Source organism: Carcharhinus amblyrhynchos, chromosome 6 (assembly GCF_965287045.1).
Source record: "Carcharhinus amblyrhynchos chromosome 6, sCarAmb.v2.hapA, whole genome shotgun sequence".
NCBI lineage: Eukaryota > Metazoa > Chordata > Chondrichthyes > Carcharhiniformes > Carcharhinidae > Carcharhinus > Carcharhinus amblyrhynchos.
Window position 1 is genome coordinate 102,447,817 of NC_137329.1, and position 12,228 is coordinate 102,460,044.

The 12,228-nt window shown below is 43.2% G+C and overlaps 1 protein-coding gene across 6 annotated transcripts in view; it reads left to right on the forward strand.

Moving 5' to 3' along the window:
• LOC145344172 (suppressor of tumorigenicity 7 protein homolog) overlaps positions 1–12,228 on the forward strand; it is a 169,883-nt gene that overhangs the window by 25,489 nt on the left and 132,166 nt on the right. The window lies entirely within an intron of this gene.

The window sequence follows — 12,228 nt, forward strand, 5'->3', positions numbered from 1 at the left end:
GGACTCCCCTACCTTTGTGAAAAGATATTGACTATCTACCTTATCTATACCCCTCATTATTATATAGACTTATATAAGATCACCCCTAAGCCTCCTACGCTCCAGGGAAAAAAGTCATAGTCTATCCAGCCTTTCTTTGTAATTCAAACCATCAAGTCCCTGTAGCGTCCTAGTAAATCTTTTCTGCATTCTCTTTCGTTTAATAATATCCTTTCTCTAATAGGGTGACCAGAACTGTACACAGTATTCCAAATTCAACAAGACGTCCCAACTCTTGTATTCAGTGTTCTGACCAATGAAACCAAGTATGCCGAATGCCTTCTTCACCACTCTATCCGCCAGTAACTCCACTTTCAAGGAACTATGAACGTGTACCCCTAGATCTTTTTGTTCTATAATTCTCCCCAATGGCCTACCATTAATTGAGCAAGTCCTGCCCTAGTCCGATCTACCAAAATGTATCACCTTGCATTTATCTAAATTAGTCTGCAACTTCCATTCATCAGTCCACTGGTCCAATTGATCAAGACCCCATTGCCTTCTTCACTGTTCAGTATGCCACTAATCTTTGTGTCATCTGCAAACTTGCTAACCATATTTCCTAAATTTTCATCCAAATCATTAATATAAATGACAAATAACAATGGACCCTGCACCGATCCCTGAGGCATGCCACTGGTCACAGGCCTTCAGTTTCAAAAACAACCCTCTACAACTACCCTCTGACTTCTGCCATCACGCAAATTTTGTATCCAATTAGCTATCTCACCCTGGGTCCCTTGAGATTTAACCTTATGCAACAACCTACCATGCGGTACCTTGTCAAAGGCCTTGCTAATGTCCATGTTGACAACATCAACTGCACTGCCCTCAGCTACCTTCTTGGTTACCCCTTCAAAAACTCAATCAAGCTCGTGAGACATGATTTTCCACTCACAAAGCCATGATGATTATCCCTAATCAGTCCTTGCCTCTCTAAATGCCTGTAGATCCTGTCTCTCAAAACTCCTTCCAACAAATTACCCACGACAGATGTTAGGCTGCCAGGCCTTTTTTTGGCAGCCCTTCACTCTCTGAGTGAAGAAATTTCTCCTCACCTCAGTCCTAAAAGGTTTACTCCTTTGTCCTCAAACCATGACCCATTAAGCTGAACCACCACCCCCCCCAACCCCCGCACCCAACCATTGGGAACATTCTTTGTTGCTGGGAGTATCACTGGTTCTTGCACTAGTAAATTTAGTAACCTTACAAAGTATGTTGTGTTGTCTATCTAAGTATGATCATAAAACCATCAGTTTCCTACATTTCAGTTTTCTGGTAAGCGTCTACCTATCAGGCTGAAGGAGGAAAATCCTTGCAGAGAAAAAAATAATTTTGCCAGGTGATTGAAAAAGCATCTGTTGCTATGGCACCCTGATCAGGTAGCCAAGGAACATAGTTTTCCACCTGTGTGCATTTGAATGGGATGGAAACAAATCAACGTCTGGATTTTTTATTCAGCTTAACACAACTGGGGGGACACAGTCCCATCCAGCTTTCGTTCAAGCTAGCTATTGAAAATCCTTGATTCAAGATGCCAGTCAATTGTTTTGCAATGACCCAAATATCTCCAGGTAAGGACCATTTCCAGAAAATCTTGGCTAGTTCATCATGAGATGGACAGAAAGCTGGCTAGCAGATGGGAAGCAAATCATTGGCATAAATGGGTCTTCTTCTGATTAGCAGTCAATGACTAGTGAGGTTTCGCAGGGATCTGTGCTAAGATCCCCAACTGTTCACATTATATATTAATGATTTGGAAGGGGGAACTGAATGTATTATCTCCAGATTTGCAGATGATACGAAGTTAGGTGGGAGGGTCAGCTGTGAGGAGAATGCATAGATGTTTCAGTATGATTTGGACAGGCTGAGTATATGGCCATCTGCCTGGCAGACACAGTGTAATGTGGATAAATGTGAGGTTATCCACTTTGGTAACAATAACAAGAAGACAGATTATTACTTGAATAGGTGTAAATTGAGAAGTGGTTACTCAATGAAATCTTGGATTTCTCACACATCAGTCGCTGAAAGTAAGTGTGCAGGTACAACAGGCAGCAAAGAAGCCAAGTAGTATGTTGGCCTTCATCGCGAGAGGATTTGAGAATCAGGATAGGGATGTTTTGCTTCAATTATAGAGGGTGTTGGTGAGGCCACACCTGGAGTACTGTTTGTGCAGTTTTGGTGTCCTTATCTGAGGAAAATTTTTCCATGCTATAGAGGAAGTACAGCAAAGGTTTACCAGGCTGATCCCTGGGATGGCAGGTCTGTCATATGAAATGAGGCGAGATTAAGTCAGTTAGGATTGTATTTGCTGGACTTTAGAAGAGTGAGCAGGGATCTCATAGAAACTTATAAAATTCTAACAGGGTGAGACGGGGTAAATTCAGAAAAAATGTTCCCAATGGTGAGGGAGTCCAAAACTAGGGAGTCAGAATCTGAGGATAAAGGGAACTGATGGTGGTGAATTCACTACCACAGAATGTAGTTGAGGCCAAAACTTTGTCTGATTTCAGTAAGAAGTCAGATATATCTCTTGGGACTAAAGGGATCAAGGGATATGGGGGGGAAGGAGGGATCAGGATATTGAATTTGATGATCAAAAAGAATGGTAGTGCAGGCTTGAAGGGCCGAATGGCCTACACCTGCTTCTAGTTTCTGTGTTTCTATGTGCCTGCGATTTTGTTTCTCCCATGTTGTTTATGTGTGCCACTGCAGTTGTGTTATCCAGCTACATAGCAATATCTACATGATTGTTTTGTGTACAGATATCTTGTAAAGAACAATGAAAGCTGCCTTCAATTCCACTTAATTAATTTCATTTCTTTCTGCACGTGCTTTCTTTTCAGTGTTACATTTTCCTCCATTTGATGCTGTACCATTAGATGCATCTCATCCTAAAATTGAGGCATTGTTTGTGATATGTGTTATTGATGTCCCTCTGTCAGTGTTATGGACTGTGGTTGACACATTGTCATCCCACCAAGTTAGTTCTTCACGAGTTCCGAGAGACATGGTCTGTCAAAATGCTCATTTTCTTTCAAAGCCCATGCTTTTACCTTTGCAACCTCTCTGCAATGCAATGGCCCACATTGAACACCAAGGATAGCAGCCACTCATTTGTCAGTCACAGGGGAAAGAAATCATGTTGGTGATGAATGTGAGGCCACTAAATGTTTTCAGAGACAACGTGTTTCTTCTGATTCTGCTTCAGTGAGACTAACTTGCATTGTGCAAGAGTTCAGTACAAATCCTAGAAAGGTTATTTTGTGTCCATACTTAAGAACATACTAATTAGGAACAGTGGTAGACCATTCAGCCCTTTGAGCTTGCTCTGCCATTCAATAAGATCATGGATGACCTGGTTGTAACATCAACTTCACCTTACTGCCTGCCCCCAATAAGGTTTCACCCCGCTGAGTCAAGGAATGATTTGTGTGGGTGTATGAGAAATCCAAGATTAGACAGCATTTGGTCATTTTCTCTGACTGCATCCATTACTCCACATTTCATTTTGATGACCAGTCAGATATCATCACTGTATGCCACTACAGGATGATCTTTGCTCCTCATTGTTGCAAATGGTTTGTTTCAACAACTTTATGAAGACACAAGATCCTGAGATAAGATGATTTGATAATGCTCCAAAGTGTCATAGTTCCCCTTTCTATGTGAATTTTAGATATTTTCTATGTTGTCTTGCGATTGGTGCAGTATAGTATTGTTGCGAAGTTGGTGTTTGTAGAATTATAAAAAAATTGTAAAATGCTGAGAACTGAAAGTATTACATGGTCCCTTTAAAAAGATAATATTTCTGATGTGCTTAGAAAGTTTTTAAAAAAATGATGCAGGTGCATATGATGCCAGTACACAAACTGAAACATTATATCACAGGCCAGGCAGTAGTGTTGCCAAGACAACAGATTGCTTTTGAATTTTAGCTGATCAGTTTAAATTAGGCACTTAGCTACCAGCAACCTATTAGATTTGAAATTAATGTTTTGGTAACCTGAGAACCAGTCAGATTGTAGGAAATATTGAGATGTCATCAGGGGTATAAGAGACAGGGAGCAGTGAGACAAACAGGAAGAGTGCCTGCCATCTGTCACCGCTCGCAGCTCTAGAGAGAGAGACTTGCTGGCTCTCATAGCTGCATTTATGTCTTAAAAGAAAGCTTCATCTCAATAGTGAAGATAGCAAAAGAAAACAGAGGTTCCAGAAAGAAGAAAGAAGACAGAAGATTCCAGAAGATGCCAGACTTGGTTGTAATTTAAAGAGTGACTAAAAATTTTATATTTTTGTTAGTAAATAGGAATTGTATTTATCTAAACAGCATTCCATTAGACTAGTATTTTATTTGATTTGTTTAGTTAACCTGCTCACTGTTAGTTAGATAAATAAAATATTAATTATTGATTTTAAAGAGTGAGTGAGTCTCAGGTAGTTATATTTGATTTAACTACAAAAAGTTGCTGAAAAGCAGATTGTACTATTTCTCACACACTTTTAACAGATTACGAGGTGAAGTACTCCTCTTTGAGTGGTTAGGTGTTAGTTCTCAGAAAGGGGATAAACCTCCCCTTTATAACAGTATGCATCTCTGAGGTCTGTTGAAGCTATAAAGCGGCCTTTGGTGAAGAATTATACAGCAATGCCTAAAGTACTCATTTAAAATGGCGATATTTTCTGTGTTTGTGTTGATCCTGAGCACTGAGAATATAGAACCATGTGCTTTCCACCACCTTTTTTCTGTTGAGTAAAAATATTTGAAATAAAGTTCCCATGTTTGCAGCATAATCTTTTTAGTCACCACCTCTGCTTTGATGTTTACAAATTTCCTCACCAACCTTTAATTTCTTTAATTTCTTCTATGGTTGAAGTATAAAAGCTTTCTCGGCTAGGTAATTAATTTCAAATTGCAATCATCTTCCAGAAGCAGTGTTCAGAATGGTTTGATCTGATGTAATAGCTTCCCAAGCAGCTTCGTGGCTCCCCAGCCGACCTTTGATGTGCTTATTTTCGATGATGTGGAATAAATCAAATAAACCTGTTGGACTTTAACCTGGTGTTGTGAGACTTCTTATCCTGCTTGTTTTCAGTTGTGATAGGAAAATAAGCCTGTACACTTTCACTTACTTGAGATGCATTAGTATAGGCTAATTCTGGCTCAGCTGACTTCTGTCAGAGAGCTGATGGGTTGCAGGTGCTTTCCCACGCTTGTGCCTTGGGAGTTTTTGTCCTTGTCTGTGTCTGTTTTGAAGATTCTGTGGGTGGTTTAAATAGTGTTTGACCACTAAAAAAGGCCCAGGGACTTTCCCCTTGGATGCCACCCAGCATCCTGATAGTTCTGAGACAGAATAAGTCTGATTGCACCGTCTGCAGTTGGATTGCAATACAGATTGTAGCGTGCTCTAAGCTGAATGCGGCTTCTTATCAGGCCTGCTGTCTTTTGTTCTTCATCCATTTCTTTTACAAACCCATGGAAAGCATCTCTGAACAGCCATTCTGTTGTCTTTGTGCTTGGTTTTCACAGATCTGTATATCGTGAGTTGCGATCCGGCTCTATTAGGTCTTTCCTGAGCTGATTCAGCTCGAAGCTGCCATTGGTTAGCAGAGCAATAGCACCCTGTTGAATTTCATGCAGTGTATTTTTGTTTGTGGATTCTGAGAAAGCTGTGACCCCCTTCACAAGGGGCGTTTGGCACCTCTGGAGGTTCATGTTCCCAAACTGCAGACCAAGTGATTTGAGTTTTCCCAAATCAAGAGATTCACCTTTGGGATTATCAAATTGCTTGAGGTATGTCTAGCATATCTCCAATATGTACCTCTCTTCAAGGTAACATCTCTTCGCAACATGATAAGTCCCAAAATCACCACCGACTGTGTGGGCACCCATCCCATGCCGGTGACGTTGAAGGTCACAGTGGCCCTCAACTTCCACACTTCCAGATCATTTCATTGTCCAGTGGGGGGGGTCGGTGTGGGTGTCTCTGAAGCAACCTCTCCATGAGAGTCATCACTCTCACTGGAAGAAGCTTTTTCCTCAGTGCTCAGGGTCAATGCAACACTCATATTCCACATGGACTCCTCTCTGTGGACTCAATGGCACGCAGACACTTTGTCAGATCTCCTGCTGGACATAGATCATCTGCTGTCTGCTGGATATCTCCAGAAGCTCATCATCCTTTTCACTCACACCATTGTTCTGGTCTCCAGCAGCGCCCCCACTGTCAGCGTTCTCTCTGCCTCTGCCATCTCCTCACATGAGTGTGATGTCCCTGCATCACTGTGCAATAGCACAGAGACATAACCTAATGCCCACTGACGTATGAGTACCTAACATAACATAACATAAGAAATAGGAGCAGGAGTAGGCCATCTAGCCCTTCGAGCCTGCCCCGCCATTCAATAAGATCATGGCTGATCTGTCGTGGCTCAGTTCCACATTCCCGCCCTCTCCCCATAACCCTTAATCCCCTCTCTTATCAAAAACCCATCAACCCGCGTCTTAAAAATATTTAGCGAGGTAGCCTCCACCACTTCAACGGGCAGAGAATTCCAGAGATTCACCACCCTTTGAGTGAAGAAGTTCCTCCTCAACTCTGTTCTAAACCGCCCCCCCTTTATCTTGAGGCTATGCCCCCTAGTCCTACTATCCTTTCTGAGCGGGAAGAGTCTCTCCACCTCTATCCTATCCATCCCATTCATCATCTCATACGTCTCAATGAGATCTCCCCTCATTCTTCTAAACTCTAACGAGTACAAGCCTAATCTATTCAGCCTCTCCTCATAGCTCAACCCCCTCAACTCCGGTATCAGCCTAGTAAACCTCCTCTGCACTCCCTCCAAGGCTAAAATATCCTTGCGTAAGTACGGCGCCCAAAACTGCACACAGTACTCCAGCTGCGGCCTCACCAATGCCCTATACAGCCGCAGCAAGACCTCCCTACTTTTATATTCAATCCCCCTCGCTATGAAGGCCAGCATCCCATTTGCCTTCCTGACCACCTGCTGCACCTGCAAGCTCAACCTGCGTCTTAAATATATTTAGCGAGGCAGCCTCCACCACTTCAACGGGCAGAGAATTCCAGAGATTCACCACCCTTTGAGTGAAGAAGTTCCTCCTCAACTCCGTTCTAAACCGCCCCCTCTTCATCTTGAGGCTGTGCCCTCTAGTCCTACTGTCCTTTCTGAGCGGGAAGAGTCTCTCCACCTCTATCCTATCCATCCCATTCATCATCTTATGGTGTGGTTGGTTCATCTCCAGAAGGAAGGCACAACATCAGCGAATTCAGTCATCATCATCACTATACATGTTGGGTGGCCTGCTGAGACAATAGAGAGATGCTGCATAGCACCATCTATATTGGAGCTTCAATGAGCATCCTTGCTGGAACAGCTCACTTTCTGATCAGAGGACACGGTGAACTCTCCCATACTCACGGTATATGCATCTGGCACCTGCAATCTACTTTCATCCCAGACCCTGTCTCACCCAGGCTGTGAGAGTGAGCTGGCCAGTGGCACTCCAACTTTAGAGCATCTCTCTTGGTCCTAGCCAGCACCAGCAAATTCCTTGGTGGTGCTCCACGGTATTGTGAGTTGCTTCTGATGGGACAATAGAAAGCCTCATTAGTGTTCCAGCCCCCTTGAGAACTATTCCAAAAGCACCGCCCCCTGCCCCACCCCAACTGGGCATTTAGCAGACCTTTTTACTGTGGCACATCTCTCCACTCCGCTGGACTGTAAACTGTTAAGCTGACAGTAGTTGGCAAACATCAGATCCCTGAACACACAGATCCTCAGTACCTTAGGGAATGGATACCCGACTACACCTTTCCACATACCTTTATGCTATCTCTGCGCTTCCTCTTGCTGACTGCAGATGATTCATAGAATCCCTACAGTGCACAAGGAGGCCGTTTGGCTCACTGAGTTTCGACCGACTCTCTGACAGAGTGTGTTAACCAGGCCCTCTCTCCTGCTCAATCCCCATAAACCTGCACACTCACCATGGCAAATCCATCTAACCTACACATCTTGGGACACTAAGGGGCAATTTAGCATGGCCAGTGCACCTAATCAGCATATCTTTGGACTGTGGGAGGAAGCTGGAGCAGCCGGAGGAAACTCACGCAGACACCGGGAGAACATGCAAACGCCAGACAGATAGGCAACCAGACTGCAGTTAACCGTGGGTCCATGACGCCATGAGGCAGCAGTGCTAACCACTTTTGCAACACTGTAGCCGCAAGCTGTAAGGTCAGCAGCAAGAGAATGGACTAAGGAACGGGAGTAGCAAGCGAGCCACAACAAGGTGGGCTAGTGAATGGGAGAGGTTACAAGCTGCAGGTCGCAGCAAGAGAAAAGGTCATGGAATGGGAGAGACCTCTCCAAAACGGTGCCAAATGAGTCAAACACCTCTAGGCCAGACTGGAGAAAATTACTTTTGAAAGGATCTCGTGATGCTAAATGAGAATACAGGCCCATTAACTGAGCAACATTGAAGCTAAACAACTGCAAATGGGGCAGCACTGAACTGGGATTTCCTGTAGAAGAATAAGGAAATCTTGTTGAAATTTTACAGAGTTTTAGTGGGACCACACCAGGAGTGCTGTGTGATGTTTAGGTTCCATATCTAAGAAAGGATATATCTGCGTTGAAGTCAATACAATGAAGGATCACTAGGTTGATTCCTGGAATGAGAGGGTTGTCCTGTGGCGAGAAGTTGAATAAATTGGATCCCTTCTTTCTGAAATTGGAGATGATCTTATTGAAATATTCAAGATTCTAAAAAGGGCTTGACAGGTTGGAGACAGAGGCTGCTTTCCCAGGCTGGAGAATCTAAAATAGTCTCAGGATAGGGGGTTGACCACTTAGGTCTAAGAGGAAGAGAAGTTTCTTCATTCAGAGGGTTGTGAATCTTGGGAATTCTCTACCTCAGAGGGCTGTGGATGCTCTGGGGATTTCTTCAGTGATGTCCATTATTAGGACGGATGCTCATCTGATAAAGATGAGATAGATTTTTGGTCTCTTGGGGAATTGAGGTATATGGGGAACAGGGAGGTTCGTCGTGTTGTGGCAGGAGGTCAGCCATGATCGTATTGAATGGTCGAGCCATCTTAAGAGGTCGAATGGTTTCTACTTTTTATAACTCATGTCATTATATCTTCCCCTCATAACTGAAGTCTTCCCATCCTTGGAACATTCTGTGAAACTTCCTCTATCCCTTCAGCCTTGTACCTGAAGTGCCATGGCCAGAATGTCACTGCTGAGACTTAACCAGCGATTTATAGAACTCCAGCATGAATCTGCTTTTGTAATCTAGTCTTATCTTTAATGGATATACTTTTTTAACCAGCTGTTATCTACTTGCTACATTGAAAAGGAGGGGCAGCGATGGCCTTAATGGTATTATCGCTAGGCTATTAATTTAGAAACTCAGCTAATGCTCTGGGCACTTGGGTTTGAATCCCGCCATCGTGGTGGATGGTGGAATTTGAATTCAATAAAAATAGATACCTGAATTAAGAATCTACTGATGACCATGAAACCATTGCCAATTGTAGGAAAAACCCATCTGGTTAACTAATGTCCTGTAGGGAAGGAAATCTGCTGTCCTTACCTGTCCTGGCCTATATGTGACTCCAGAGCCACATCAATGTGGTTGACTCTCAAATGCCCTCTAATGGCAACGAGGGATGGGCAATAAGTGCTGGCCAGCCAGCGATGCCCCTATCCCACAGATAAAAAAAGTGGCTACATGGTCTCTCTGCTCCCTCTACGTTTCAAAATTGGGCCAGTCTTTGCATTTTATTCTTCCTAAACTGCATTGCTTTACATATATTCATAGAATCCCTACAGTGCAGAAGGAAGCCATTTGGCCTATCGGGTCTGCACCAACCATAATTCCATTGAGGCTCTATACTTGTAACCCCACATATTTACCCTGCTAATCCCCTGACACTAGGGTCAGTTTAGCACGGCCAATCAGCCTAACCTGCATATCTTTGGACTGTGGGAGGATTCTGGACATCCGGACGAAATCCATGCAGACATGGGGAGAACGTGCAAACTCCATACAGACAGTGACCTGAGGCTGGAATTGAACGCAGGTGCCTGGAGCTGTGAGACAGCAGTGCTAACCATGCCGTCCATAATAATTTCAGTTTTAACATTTATTTTTAACTCTATGACAATACAGAAAGCAATAAAGGCAGAACATCCCCAACTGTTACTACCTGTTTCCATTATTATTGTATCTGTAGTTTAAATTTATTTCTAACTACATCTCAAAGTATGTATCGACTCATAAATAGCCCTGGTCATGTTACCTTCCTGGCAAATTAGCAGCCACTTCTCGAATCAGATGAATTCGAGAAAATGCGTGACCCTCATTTAGGGGTATGGCTTTGAGATGTTGGACTGAAGAATAATGTGTCAAAGGGGAAAGGGAACAAGAGCTACTGGCCTCACTCCTATTCCAATTAAGAACTGTTTTGAACGATTGCATTTACAAAGTGTGCTCGTCATGTTTTATTCAGTGTTGTACACAGAATGAACATTCAAGAATCAAATGACAATTGGGTGCAGCATTCATAATAGTCGCACTGGGCTCCTTTGCAAAAAAAAGTACCCTTCACAATAACTTTTCATATTCGCAACAGCATATGTTTTGAAGAAATGTGGACACACTTTGTAAAACATTTGGAAAAACAACATTTTCCTGCAAACTACTGCATGTCTAAAACACAAGGTGGAAATTTTAATTCGACAAGGCAGGCAGGTTGATGGGGGAGTTGAGGGAACAGAATTTGCTAATGGGTCAGGAATCTGACAGAAATACACCGATTTCCAACTTTAACCTGGGTACAATGTGCAGTATCAAGGAGGGCCCCATGGGCTAGAGTTGGTTATTTGAATATGTTTGATACTATTCAGTATCTATTTTCTCAACCTGAATTCTGACTAGAACTTGTGTGCATAAGTTTCCAGAGCTTCTTGGAATCCATCAGGGAAAATGAGGTGAGCGGATGGCAGGAGGTAGTGAGTTGAACTGTTGACTGATAGGAAGTACTTTGAATCCTGAGACGTCATCTGCAGGTGGTATATGTGGAAGCGATGGCCCAGTGGTATTGTTGCTGGACTATTCATCCAGAAATTCAGCTAATGGTCTGGGGACCCAGGTTTGAATCCCACCACATGGGTGTTGCTGGCTGGCCAGCATTTATTGCCCATCCCTAATTGCCCGAGGGCAGTTGAAAGTCCACCATTGCTGTGATTTCCTTCCCTAAAAGGCATTAGTGAACAAGGTGGGCTTTTCTGACAATCAGCAATGGTTTCATGATCTACAGTGGATTCTTAATTTCAGGTATTTTTTATTGAATTAAAACTACACCATTTCCCATGGTGGGATTCGAACCCTGGTCCCCAGAACATTAGCTGAGTTTCTGGATTAATAGTCCAGTGATAATGCCACTAGGTCAACACCTCCCCACAGGAGGATGAGAATAATTGTGATAGGGCTTGGTCAGATGGAAATATGAGAAGGTACCTAGACAGAGAGTGGGTGTATCAGCAAAGTGTGTTGGTTGATGTGCAGTGTTGTGTAGGAGAAGGCTATGGATGGCAAAGTGAAGATCCCAAGGACATGGTGGAATGTATTATACCACAAGGCATTTTTCTGCCTTGATTAGATCATTGAACTGATGTTCTGCATCCATCATCTACACTCCTCTTCTGGCACTCTTGATCATGCCTGTTTTGAGAGACAGAATTCTCCCTCCTGCCTGAGTGAGAAAAATTCTCCCAGAGAAACATGTAGAAGGCAGCATCATGTCCAGAGATGTGTTGCTGAAGTATAGTGCTGCCTTGCTTCTTTGTGTCTCCATTCCTGTGGCTACTCACTCTGCCTGAAGATCTCTACCACACGTTAACTCTGATCCTAGCATATTCCCTTTAAATAATATCTAAATAGAAAGTTAGAGGTTATTATATGCTACTTTTCTCTGGTCAGGAAATCCGAAAGCCAGGTACAATTGCAATGACTGAATTAAAAAGTCACTGGCAAACATGAGGCTGAAACTTCCAAGTTCCCAGTGAACTGCTTGATCCCCCCCTCCCAAATTGTGCAGTGATTGGAAGTTTAACATTGAGCCCATTAACTTGACTCTACCTTCCCTGGGTGCT